General features: G+C 42.1%; 2 long non-coding RNA genes across 2 annotated transcripts in view; one reads left to right on the top strand and one right to left on the bottom strand.

The window, feature by feature from the left end:
• LOC111268068 (uncharacterized) overlaps positions 1–8,096 on the top strand; it is a 32,622-nt gene extending 24,526 nt beyond the window's left edge. Inside the window, exon 3 of the long non-coding RNA XR_002684983.1 lies at positions 7,427–8,096. This is a non-coding gene — a long non-coding RNA (uncharacterized LOC111268068). The remainder of the gene's footprint in view (positions 1–7,426) is intronic.
• Positions 8,097–10,855: 2,759 nt separating this feature from the next.
• On the bottom strand, positions 10,856–12,908 carry LOC147752443 (uncharacterized). The gene is made up of 2 exons (XR_015314048.1): positions 12,239–12,908; positions 10,856–11,668 (listed from the first exon to the last, which is right to left on the bottom strand). It is a non-coding gene; the product is annotated as an uncharacterized LOC147752443 (long non-coding RNA).
• Between the last annotated feature and the right edge of the window lie 934 nt (positions 12,909–13,842).

Raw genomic sequence — 13,842 nt, 5'->3', positions numbered from 1 at the left:
ATTCGAGATGTTCTTACCATAAATGTCATAATCATAAGGTTTTTTCGTGGCGTGCAGGGTAAAAACACTTTCATGAATATATTACAAAATCAATCTTTACGCAAAAGGCAAACATAGAAGACATCGCTTATGAACTAGGTCATATACATGGCCTAAGCTAAGGTCAGCGGGATCCCGATGTCTACAGAAGCCATACTCGAATAAGCTGACCAATTTTATCGACACCGGTGCGTTGTTCGTTCTGAGAATGCATTTTCGCCGCATCTACAAGCACAGTGCTTTTGCCCCCTTCCCAATTAAAGCTTTGTAAATACTTGTTTATTTAACTCATTAAAATTCAATTAATAATACAACGATTCCATAAAGGTATGTTTTGTTTCGATGGGATCAGCCGCCGACGATTTATGTTCCACTCATCGGCTAAAGCGAGCATTGGTCGAAAGAATGTATCATATAAGTGGTGAACGTATATTCATTATTATCTGTATCTGCTGTTACAGTTCACGCTATGTGTCGTTTTCCTTTCGATATTGATGATAACGCAAGCAGAAAATCTTCAGCGAGTTCACGAACAGATTCAAAAACAATTCAATGGTCGATTGATTGTCGTCGCGGTTTCTTTACTTCTCTATGAAGTGCGGCCAGAGAAGCCCCTTCCCACCGACTGATTCCCCGTCGTCACCCATCAGCAAAAGTCGATGCTGGCTTTACACCTTCAGCGCGAAGAAACACAACAAAAAAACAAATTTATTTACTATAATGCAAAAACTATCTGTAATTGTATCTGATATAGCCCAGTAACAGCAGGAAAGCGGCGCACCGCAATGCGTAACCTCAAGCGCCATTTGCGTGAGGATGCACTACTGGCTGTTATTAACAGACGAATGTTCCTTCTACCTCAAGGAATAGATACTAAGCCCGCCGCGTCTATGTGGCGTCATCCAGTAATAAAAATGCATCGAGGACGGAACGCGCATTGAAGCCTATTAGAATTTATTCCGCCTCTCAGAAAAACGGTCGAAGAGGATAATATGTACCTTTACCTCGTCGAAGAACTGAGTCCTCTGCAGTCCTGAAGAGCTTATCGAATTTCTCTTTACATTAGTGGAATTATATAAGTAATCTACGGACAATATTGCATTTATACATAAACAGTGTTTCGATAAACGTATTTATTACAAAAAGACTCTATTTCATTTGTCAGTATATCGTCGGCATCGTTGCCATAAGATTATCGGCTTCGCACATCTGTCTCTTAAAATGTTGGAAAGGCCTCGATCACTGTTATTTAATAGTAATATTAGTAAGAATAATGGGTTATCTACTGAGGCGTCGTAAAAAGATAACGGCGTCAATGAACGCAAAAGTCTGTTACATTTTTTATTGATTTATGAAACAGGTCCATTATCAACAATAGGGCGTCCTAGCTAGATACAAAATATCTCTTGTCATCTTCATAAAATGCGTGATTTTTTCAAATTTAGTTATCTTTTGTGGATCCTTTGTTGTTCACACTGGCAACACCGCTGTCAATTAAGCGACCTAAGGATACGTATCAACCTGCAATTATATAGTAAATAGCTAACTGAGTTATCTAGGCGCTAGTCGTTTGGCCTGTGCCATCAGTCGTCAATGTGAGCCGATCTGGTCCATGTGTTTTACAGGCGAGCACAATTGGTGGGGGAAGTGTTTCCGTTCGCTGTTACGTCCCTGCGGCGTCTCATTTACAGGTTTGCTCTCGTTTCAGAAAAAAAAAATAGGTGAATCACAGGTTCTGTTTTTAATATTTATTCCTCTCCATATCTATTCGTCAGAGCGGACGTCTGCTACTGTTACCGGAAGATGCGCCAACCACCCAAAACCGTAGGTGGGTTGGGCGATATTTCACAGATGTCTGCGTGACTCTGGAGAACATCTCTTGCGGAACTCCGGAGCTTCGGAGGAGCGTCATTTAGCTCTATAAGCCGGCGCTGTCAGTATTCGGCGCCACCCTTTCAGTTCCTTCTTACGCTTCAAATACGGCTTCGTCGTAGTTGTCGATGAGACATTATGCTGTAACAAGTCCTAGGCAACGTTACCCAATCGAACAACTAAATTTACCAATCGCGAATCTTAAGCTGCACTAATATCCGTCGCTTAGCCCTTTGGGCACAGATCGCAGATAGAACTACTAGTTTCCATAAAAGTAAGCTATAACTTACGGAAATTAACATAGATGGAGCCGAGTCTAAGAATGTATACATTAACCGTTTCGCACGGGATAACTATATCAGTTGATCAGACCTTTGACAACGGTTTTCATATAGATGTGTACTTAAAGTTAAACTTAGTTACTAATACGCATTCTTTACAACGTTAGCATTTTCAATATTAACCGATGATGTCCTACTGTGTTTTTTTTTTTTACTAGGCACACACTATCTTTGAAGTACCCTAAGCTCGGTTTTCATCTCCTTACCACCTCCACTAAATTCTCGTCGATATCAGCGTGTTTATCTTACCTAGCAAAGTACAGATGTCGGCGACAGTTGTTAAAATGCTTAAAAGCAGCGCCTAAGAGGTGCTATCCTAATTTGTTTATTAGAGTAGACAGAACGCCAGCTCCTTGATTTTGTGTCGCCGGCGTGGTAAACACACATATTCGAAAGACCGCTTTCTCATTTATCAATCGATCAAACTCATTCATTCATCATCGACAGGTAACATTCCAAGTATATACATGTACATATATAATAACCTGCCATTCGTAAGCTTTATATGCTATTCTATGTTCTACAAATGACGGCTTCACGAGCCTGCCTCAGGCTGATAGGACAGTTCCTAGAACGGTCGATCCAAGTTCACTGGGTTATTCATTTAGGAGCATTATATGTTATACACGATGATACCAGCATTCTTCGGCATCCTCGTTCATGGATGCTGTCGCTCGGTGGATGCGCACCCCGAAGCAGACCCAAATCGTAGACATCAGTATCTAGTAAATCATAAAGTATCTTCGTTATTTGGTCTTCTGTCAACTATGTTATATTTTCTACTTTGATTTCGTCACACCTGACACAGGCCCGCCCAGTATGCGTTTATACTTCTGCCATTTTTCATGTAAGATAATCATTGAGGTAAATATGCGATATAAAGTATCTGTAATGCTAAATCGAGACGCCTAAGTACTGTGGGGCATGAGCTTACCAAAATATAGGCGATCGCGTAACCACAGCGATAATTATATTCAGCAGAGGGTGGGTTGTCACGTTGAGAAAACCTGATTTCCTCGTTTCGCGCCGTGGAACTTCGTGAACGAAATACGACCAAGTAGCTATAATAGAGTTGACTTTTAGGCCACAGGTGAAACGTCTATGGACGTTGACGTGGGATTCAGCAAGGTGGCGATCTCATAACAAATATAGCGTAAAGTTAGCATCGCTACTCAGGGCGATGAAGAATAATGAATTACCCGAAGTATTTGATTAGGGAAGTTGTTTAGTTCGGCGTTAATGGCTGTTGTATTGTTTGTCCTTGTTGTCAGTTTGGCCTTACGGCTGCCGCGAGATCGCTTTGACACGACGCGTATCAAAAATTGTTTGCGTCTGTCGATTGGCAGCTATTCATTTAGCATATTCTTGACGTTATTAAGAATATATCTGGATAAAATTGGACCGTAATCACTGTAATAATGACCGAGAATTTAAAGACAGATATTATATAATACCACTGACTAGCAGCAACACGATATGGTCACTGTTCTCTTGCTTATTAGGAGAGATTATAGCTAGTCCTATAGTATCATACATGTTATGCGGAAATGGCATAACAAGTTTCAACCTATGTGTGGGGATGCGACACTGGAAGTGTGGTGTATATTGGGTCATAGCAAGATGCGTACGAACTGCCAACAAGAAAGGCCAGTTGTTAATAATAGAATCTATCTAATTGCAGAAAAAGCAGGCAACCCTTTTTTTTTTTTTCTAACGGAAGAGTTGTATCTAACAGCTACCAGGCCATGGTTCTATGGATCATTCGAGATAGCACAAACTCGAACGAAGTGTACTTAAACATTATTATACGAAGGGATGTTTTCGAACGAGAAGCCAAAATAGCCCTGGGAACAAGCTGTAGCAACTCCGATCTTCAAGCAAGCATGCGCCTAACGTGGTCTCAGTCTGGTCCTGATGTTTGAAACTGGTGAGCCAGATCTTCGCCAATGTGTTTCTTCTTTAGTTGTGCCTCGAAGGTATGTCGAAACTTTCATTGGATGAAATCACTCAAACCGGAAGATGATGCTGAATTAACTAAACGAGTCGTATCGCGCAGGTGACGTCGATGTCGAGCAACACCAAACAGAAACGACGGGCTATTTTCGAAGGGAGGGAGGCATTAAGGGGCTGCTGTCATTGAGGTGAAATGAGGAAAAGTCTGCAGCTATAACATGAACTAAAAAAGAAAAGTAGAAGAGGAATCGTTGATTTTTCTTGAGTGCTGAATATGAGAGCCTAGTAATGATTATGACTCACTTGGCTGAAATTAGTTATAGCGTTTTTGACCTATTTGCTAGGAAGGCGCGAAAATCCGTTGCTTGTGGAGTTCAAAGGTAATGCAAGACTGTTACAGAATAATCACATGAGGAATAAAAGAAGAAATTTGGACGATACGAAATAATAATGGCGGCGCTTTTATCGAATAATTTTATTCAGTTTCAACTTCTTGTTTGTCAGTTGTATAACTTTTACGACAGTTCATCTTTAGAGCATTCGACCGTCATTGTGAATCAGAATGGATCATAGGCAAATTCTAATATGGAAGCTACACTGCCAATCCGTTACCAACATGTGGAAATTTCAACATACATGTCGGTAGATTTTTTTGCTAAAACACACTACAAACTACAGATACGTAGTTATTAATCAATAGCTACCCATGTTTCACTGAAGGCAAGTTTTCCTTTATAGGGACTGCAAGTTGAGTTCACTGTGAAAGAGTGTCTGGGTCGACAGTAGAAAATCACAAAGCATCAGGCTCCGGTACCATGATGTAAGGCCAAACAATTAAATAGTAAGTTGAGCCATGTTCAAATGAAACAACAAGTAACTTAAGACCTATCTAAATAATGTTTTTCTAGTAAACTAAAAACAAGCATGAGTGAAGTATTTTCATTAAAGGTTCCTACTGGGACTTTGCACCATTTACGCGGGTTGCCATATGACCGAGCCTACTTATAGTCTACAAAGGACTAACTGCGATTGTCACCGAATAAATAGGTTAGCTCGCTTTAGCCATTCCACACTAAGATCGATTCATTTACCACCCAAAGGGAAAGGAGCGTCTCTTTCCCTTCACCGAATCTCAATCTCTTCTACACTATAGGCGTAGCAGTACCAGCAAATAGAGAGGATTTCGCCGATGTGGCTTCACTATACCGGCCCTCAGTCGCTCGATGTCCTAATGTTCAGTTTAGACCTACGATCCGGCCCATCACAGGCTTATCTCCATCAGCAAGAATATCGGGAAACTTCTAGTTGTTGCCTGCTACCGTCGCTGCTGCTGCTGCTGCTGCGCCTCCTTCTCCGCCCCCCGGCCCCCACGGCATAGCCGTTGCTGTCGCCGGCACCATTTTTTGGATTGTGTCGCATTATTTCTTCGCGATTATATGAATGAACTCGGCTCTGGCAACGTTCAATGGATGGTACTCAGAGCCATCGTCTATTACCGATTGATCACATTGTTCGGCACTGTGCAGCGTTGCTCTATTGGTCGATTCGTATTAATGGTGCTAATGGGACGACGTTAGCTGTGTAAAGTGCTACTTTTCATGCGACCGCGGAAGCCGTTCGTCCAGAGTCAGTCTCTTGTTGCTACGCCATCGTAGACGGACTGACACCGCCACGTACGTCGCCTTCGATGGAGATAAAAGTCGTCTTGCCGTACTTCTGCCGTATCAGCATTAGCGGCGACGACGTCGGCGGAAATAGCAGACATTGAATCGGCTATTTTGTTACACTTTTATTTATTCATCTCGTCCTCAGTAAAATCGGTTTAGATGGGTAGAAAAGAAGAAAATGTGGGTAAATGGAAAAAAACTCACTCCTTTACGCGAGACATATTTGCTAGCCGTTAGTATCAGTCAGTCACGGATTTTCTACGCCAAAAAAGGTTAAACATAGACTTAGGAAGAGGCAAAGCACTCCGATTGGTGCTGGAGTCTTTCTACTCGTGAAGCTTGTGGAAGACTAATCGGCATAAGGAAGCGGCTTTTTTTGTTTTGAAATGGACCGCTCCGACCATCGGCTTGCGCCCTATGCACCCGGAATTAAATTAAGCTAATCTCACGAAGCATATGATGTCATCCTATGCGAAGGTAACCATATTGAGGATCTGCACTTGTCAGGGCTTGTTTCATCTTTTTTACGCCTGCCACCGCTGTTTATCTATGCAAGCAGTGTTCGCGCAGGGTGGCAGGCGCATATATATATATATATATAGATATAGGGCTGTAGGGAAAAGAACAGCATAGCTGTTTAATCAGAATTGATATCATTGGTGTGTAAATTTGAGGATTTCATGGACCTACCGCGAAGAAAGGAAATGTGGCCGACAAAAAGAATGATTGTGACGTCGTTTCAATTCCTCCCTGGTACATTCCGACGTAAGCATACACGTACTGAATAAATGATGTACCTTCTACTTGTATGGATTTTTATGAAAACAGCTGGTCAGTGAAACTTGGATTTCAGAGCTCGATTCGAGGTAGCTAGAACAATATAGCTATTGAAATCCTATTGTTGAAAAATTGAAGTATTGCAAATGCTTTGTATTCAGTTACGCGGAGCACCGTTCATCGGGATTCACTTTATAGTTTTTTATGAACACTTAATATAACATTAAAACTTTTTTATAGCTGAGTCTCAGCTGTCCATCTGATGACGGGCCCATTATAGCTTTGCTTCAATATCGTTAGAAGTATTAAACGCAGGCAGTCTGGAAAGACGCAGGTTATTGCTGTATATCCATTGTTTCCCTTATTACGATCAAGACCTTTACTGGGATCAAGGTGGGATTCGAACCTGGGATCCTTGGCTGGAAAAGTTTGCTCGATTGGGGGCACGATATATTGTATCAGCATTGTGTAAGTTCAATTGGAGAGACACTCCGCTTCGACGGTAAACAACGTAAGTATATAAAATCCTTTAATTCTGTCTAGAATAGATTGAGTAGTACAGAGGTATCAATGAAATAAACGAGAACAAGTGTTTATTGAGAACTATTGTTTCATCGACGATCAGGACAGGTTTGCTATATGTAGCAATAGCAAAAAAAAAGTTCTATTTAGCAGGCATGAAATTGTTTCACCGTTTAGTGACCGATTATGAATTAGTATATTTATTTTATACTCGTGTTTTTATCAATGCATTTTTTCCTCTTATGAATATTACAGGTGTGAACTTCGTTGGCTGGATAGACACCGAAGCTGTTTCTCGGCGTTCGATAATTATCAAAGGTACCATGCTCCTTGAACTATTGAGTATAACAGCCCTGTCCTCTAATGTGTCTATTTCTACTATCGTTTGAGTAGTTATTTAGCGGCAAAAATGTTATTATCAAACAATAAAAACGAACCACTCAATAATATTGACTCGTATTCTAATTGAAATCATCCAATGCCGTCAAAAGCAATGGTATCTGATAATAAGATTGATCACGTGCGCTCTATCAGAAAGCTAACGAACAGACTGGCGATGATCGACAAAAGCAAAAAAGACAGTAATGGCGACGTTAACAATAATGCATTGAAGTCCAGCTTCCCAATCAACAAATCATTCCGTTGCTACGTGATGTTTTCACGGTGCGATATGCCCAACTCACCGTACACCGTATTGGGATTGTCCCACCAGTCTGCCCACGGCTAACTGGGTGCGGCCCAATCAGCTCCGTTGTTTCTGACTGCTGATGCTGTTCTCGGGTCTGCACTCTTTCAATATTTATATTAGTCTCCATTACTGAACTGCTTTGTTTATCTGCATTGTGTGTCTGGCCACATCAACGGCATCGCACCCTACCCTATAATTACTGATGTTGTGGTAACAAACAAACAAACAATCTACTGATGAGAATGCGAATCTTCTTTGCCGATTAAAGTTTCCTATAACCGTAATAGTTACAATCACTGCGATTATCATTATCATTTTGTTGATAATAGAAGTGATGATAATAATGATAAATCGTTTTTCTTCAACGTTATACTTTCTTTCAACAGCAGGAATAAGATTCGACAGTCGGTCTTCATCGATCACGTCTGTTATAATGGTTCCAAACGATCACGAAACGAACTCAGTGACTGAAGAGAGAAGACTCAAAGACGTTCATCATTACTGAATAGCCAAAGTATCCCAAGAATCGCGCATTTAGTAAATTCATATGGGAGACTGTTGGAAAAGAATATATTTCCACTACATAAATGACCGGATGCGTTATTCGGTGGGAATATAACGCGAAAATTATTATTAGATACTTCGGATATTTTTCAAGGGTCGTCTAGCCGAAAACGCCCCCTTAGCAGATATTGACATACCTAGGGGCAATGGTAAATCATTCGGTTAATCATTGCATAAATTCATCTAGAATATGGGCATAGCAGCGATGATTTGAGAGCGCTGCTGATGCTCCACTTTCTATAGATATGATATGAATTACTTCCTTAATGTTTGTCCTATCGAGAACATATAATAGCGATGCTGGTCGTATATGGTATACCGAACATCAGCACGACTTGATTGCTACCATAATAATGTTGTTACGCTTGGGGCAGTGTTGAGCGGTTCACTCTATGGAACCCAATCTAGCGTCTGCACACTTGTAAGACATGGGACTGGACAGTGGCATAGGAAAACAACCTCATCGATGTCCTCTGGCCATTTCTCTGAGCCGGCAGACGTTTGTTATACGTTTTACCAGAGTAACTTTTGCTCGAAGCTAATCGTATAGACTTGCGTTATCTGTTCTGACGTATTGTACGTAAAATAAAGGGTACAACCTTCTGGCCATAGGACAAGATTGCAGGCCAAATTGTACCGTAATTACTAATCCGAAGCGAATCGAGATTTGGCTCTTTCGAGTAGAACAGAGGGAGTCGACTACCACCGCCAACACAAAATCACTCCATTGAATGTGCGCACGTATTTCGTGGGGTCCAAGGGGACTTTAGAGACGGAAGTTTTGAGGCAAAGGTTCGGTCGAGGAAAACTTTCCGTTGTACCCACAGCTATTCGGTGCGAGCTTACTAGCGATTAGTTGAATTAATTTTGTTTCACACAACTTACTTGAGACATCAGTGGACGCATTTGGCCTTAACTTAAGCATATTCGTATTATAAGTACTACCTTATTCCAATTAAAATTCGATCAGCGCCGTTGTATTTGCTACCTTCGTTTTTGCCCTTTCTCCGTGCCGTTATTACATTATTCAATTAGCATCAGTATACGATTACTGTGTGCCATCGTATTCAACCGCTACGTTTTCAAAAACCAGAACCCAAAGATGACTTCATAGATAATTTATGCTCGTAGACGCTGGCCGTGTCATCGAAGACGTGTTTGATACATTCCTATTACCTTAGCAGGACTGGCGCGTCTATTAAATGAAGATACAGGTAAGGGGAATATCATACAGTCACTGCTATTACAGCCGCAATGGCAGCTGCAATATCCCCTTGAACTTGTGCATCGCTTAGAGATGTACGCATACGGCGACGGACGCCAGCAGCGTAGAAGCTGCTGCGGTATCTTCACTGATAAAACCGAGGATTTCTCGTCATTATAGACAGCCCATACCTCTTCGGTGCATGTTTGCATTTGGCGAAGATGCTGATATGGCGGCGGTGATGATGGCGGAAGATGCGGTGCATTATTTATCATGAAATAGCGATTGGAGTAACAGGGTTTCTATGCGGCTATTGTTGTTTCCCCTGTGGGTTTATAGAATTATATGGTGCGCTTGTTTTACGTAATCCTATAGCGCCCCATAATATAAGGTTGATTTTCCTTTTCATTATCAAATTATGTGGCCCTTTGTTGTTTGTTAGACCAGACAGGATTAATCCGGCTTCGCGAAACAGACCAACGGATAAAAATGTCGTAGTGTACATTTTGAGCACCGGCTAACCAGTAAGGTTAATTTTTTCAAGGGACGGCGTAAACTTTTATCAGATACGTGTATCTTTAATCTCTGTGTACAATAAATAAGTTGGCTTGCTTATTACGCTATGATACGACGTGGTCGTGGGCTGTCCAAACACCTCTGTAGATCACTCATAACTGGGCGAAGAAGGTTTAGACATTTTTTCATTAAGTTCTTGCCTATCGATGACTGTATGATAACAAGGAAACTAGAGGCGATCATGTCGTGTAGGACTGTAACCTTAGTGAAAATACGGAAAAAGGAAACTTTTAGCAAATTTAACGGTATAGGACTGGCGCGACACTTTAAAAACGAGAATAGGGACCAGATCAAGTTGTCAAACGGAAGAACGAGGGGGGAAACTCTCGGGGGGGGGGGGGAGCCTCGGGCGAAACAGGGAACGGACAATATCTTCCTTGTTAGCTGAATATGAAATTTTGTCAAGTATATGTTATGAGAAATATAGTGAAAAATGGATTTCCTGCTTGTTGAGTATAGAACAAATGCGAGCAAATATTGTATTCCCAAGGGACAATTTGTGCGACTATTACCAGCAAAAGGAACACCTTACCGTCAAGCTTTTTGATTACAACAGCTGAGTTTAAGGTTCTAAGTTGTACACGCCTCCTCCGTGCTTTTCAACATAGTTACGTTAAGTAGCTCCGAATAGCCAAATATAAATCGTGGAAAATTTTGTCACAGAAAGATCGGTTTCCCCTAGTTTTTTATTACATATATACATAGGGTGAATACAAGTTGTATTGTGATTTAAGCAGGGGCCTACAGAAGAAAAGAATTAACGTTATGACGTCGAAGCATTGCCATTAATCCAGACCCTTTCTACCGTTACCGTGGGTTTCCAATGGAAATTTCGTCATTTTGGTATCGCTGAATTCCACTGCATAAGATATCTGTGTTCATAACGACCTTCCTTCCGGCGGCGCCGTCTCTTCTCGAGACTCTCCTTACTCGATCGTAATGGCTTCATGTGACTGTTCCTCAATTCGCTAGGGCGACAGATGACCGATTCTTGGCGCAGGAGAGCCACCACCAACCGCGCAGCCAATCGACTAAACAACGAAGCCAGCTATTGCATTGGACCTTTGGGAATACAAGCTGCATTCGATTCTCTAGAAGTTCACCGCTGTCACCACCGTAACTTTGATGGCTAATCTGAACTGACCTGAAATGATTGGGCCGGCTTCCTTCATGATGACTAGCGTCCGGTATAGCAGTGATCCGTAGAGAACGAGCGACATGCTAAGTGGAAAAACAAGCCGTGATAACGGTGACGCTTTCCAGTCGCTGTGCAGCACCATAGTGCTGCATTGGAAGACGGCGTCAGTGTTGTCTTGTAAGCTGGGCACTGAATTTTTGGTAAGGTGGCGGAAAAATGGTCGCGGCTGGGTCAGACGCAAGGGTCGAGCAGATAGCTTGCACGGAACATGAGGTTGACGTTTGGAAGTCCATGCACGTGACGCCTAAACTGATAAGGCGTCCAAACCTGAAATTGTTAAACCATCTTATTTCGAAAACTTGCGCGCAATGCTGAGATTCACTATGCAATAGCAGATGGCCTAAGTAATAGCAGTATGTAAATGGCCGTGTTTATGTGTGGCAATAGACAAATATATATCGCTTGCTGGTAATACCAAATGAAATACAAGGCAGACTGTGTATGGCGGAAGTCGATCATCGCCTACCAAAATCCCATATTTCCCATACGAATGACACTTCTATTGCTGCTCGACAAGACAGACGTGGATGTTCTAAAGGGCCATTGCCTAACTTCGTTCGTGTTATCCATGTTATTATATGTTCTTATCTTACTACTATTAATATATAATTAGATCTTGTGTATTAACATAGAGTGTATATCATGCTTTATCGTACGCTTTATCGTTATGTGCACAGTTGGTTGTCGATTCCGGAACGGGGATGCATTTTACACACACGTGGCCTTCCACTCAAAGGATAAAAAATATTCGTACGTACATACATGTGTATTTTATTACCATGGGAAGTGTTTAAAAACAAGGGGGCCACTATTTCTTGTCGTTGTTGTTATTCTTACCGTTGTTGTCACTGTATGAAGCTCGCGGTCACTCACTCTATTTCAGCCAAGTAGCTATAAGTGCCCGCGGCCGAACGCAGAGGGCACTATCCGCATAAATTTTTCCTTCGCTCTCCGACTATATCTTGTTGTTATCGTCGTCGTCGCCGCTGCTATAGCGGCCGCATTAGCTTGAGCTGTTCCAGTAGCGACAGAATGATAGGGTGGCGAAGCTGGTTTTTCAAATGTCTGTAAGATGCTCGTCGACTGGTCACCGATGGAAAAAGCACCGTTTAAATGATTTTGCGTATTACTATTAGACTTCAACGATCTACCACTGCTGGCTTATGGTGGAGAAGGCAAAATGCCGAGGAAATTAAAATTGAAAGTTTAAAAATGAGACTGTGGGGCGACCTTCTCAGATACAACTTCCATAACAACGTTCTATTTCGGTTTTGGTCTTTGGCTTCTTCATCCGCTCTCCATCTACCTTTCGTTCTGCATCTTTGAAGAAATCGGTGAGTTCCCAGCGACTTCAAGCCGCTTCTGTCTTTTCACTCTTTCGAAAAACTACTCGGTTGCTTTTTGGAGGTCTTTGCCCTTGGTAAAGGTGACAGCTACTCCGTGCTTAGTGACGACATATGATAGAAGAATCGGCCCCCTCCAGAGTTCCTTTGTACGTAGGCTCCATTCGGAGTCTTCACAGTCTACTCGTTCCATGTGTGCACTTCGCTCCAAAGCAGGCGCCTTTCGCCCTGACTACCGTCTGCACGTTTACGGTAAATATCCAAGCGTAATTTCATATCGCCCTTTAATATATTGTCAGACAGCTGCCCGAATGAGCGTTGACTCTAGTTATTCCCACAGCCGACTGACAAATATACGATCTGTCCCAACGGATGTTTTCTAGTTAGTCCCGCCTCGCCTCTGCATTTCCATTTTTCTTGCAACTATCGGCATATTAAGTGGGACCCCCTTTTATTATTTGTTCGTTGTAACCTGCTGCCGTCCGTAACCATTAAATTGAAATCAACCTTGAAATCAATAATGCCTCAGAATTGGATCCCTAAACGTATGGGTCTGTTATGTGTGACCCAGGTTCGGCTGGTTGTTGACTGTTCGAGCTCCCACATAACTTGATACCGCTGCTACAAAGAATGCTTCACGTTGATGTTTATTCGGGGAATCGTTAGTATCTCTCGACACGTAGGCCTGTTGTGCTTTGTTCTTGATCGTTGTGTAAGCCGTTCATCCCTGCTCACACTGTGGGGTCCCCGACCGACCGATTTCTCGGCCAAATCATCGTCAGCGGATGCCGAGTCGCCCAACATTTTAAATCGCGTTCACCCTTTAGGCCATAGTTTTATTGAAACGCAACCAGCTTTCGTCCTGTTTCTGTTAAAGTCTCCCGGAAAATCAGCTCCTCTTTTTCAGGCGTCCCGCTCTAAATCCCGTTCAGAGAGCAAAGACACTATATATGTATATATATATATCGACCCAGCCCAGTTCGTACGCCGAGCTCACCATTCATTTCAGTTGCACTTTCATCCTTGTAGCTGATTGTTATCACGTGCGTAATACTTTTTTAAACATTGGCTACCTTGGTAAAAAAAAAAAAATACCAG

This window comes from Varroa jacobsoni, unplaced genomic scaffold, assembly GCF_002532875.2.
Source record: "Varroa jacobsoni isolate VJ856 unplaced genomic scaffold, vjacob_1.0 scaffold_1253, whole genome shotgun sequence".
In the NCBI taxonomy this organism is placed as follows: Eukaryota; Metazoa; Arthropoda; class Arachnida; order Mesostigmata; family Varroidae; genus Varroa; species Varroa jacobsoni.
Note: the sequence above shows the minus strand (reverse complement) of the source record. Positions and strands in the feature narration are given on the sequence as shown.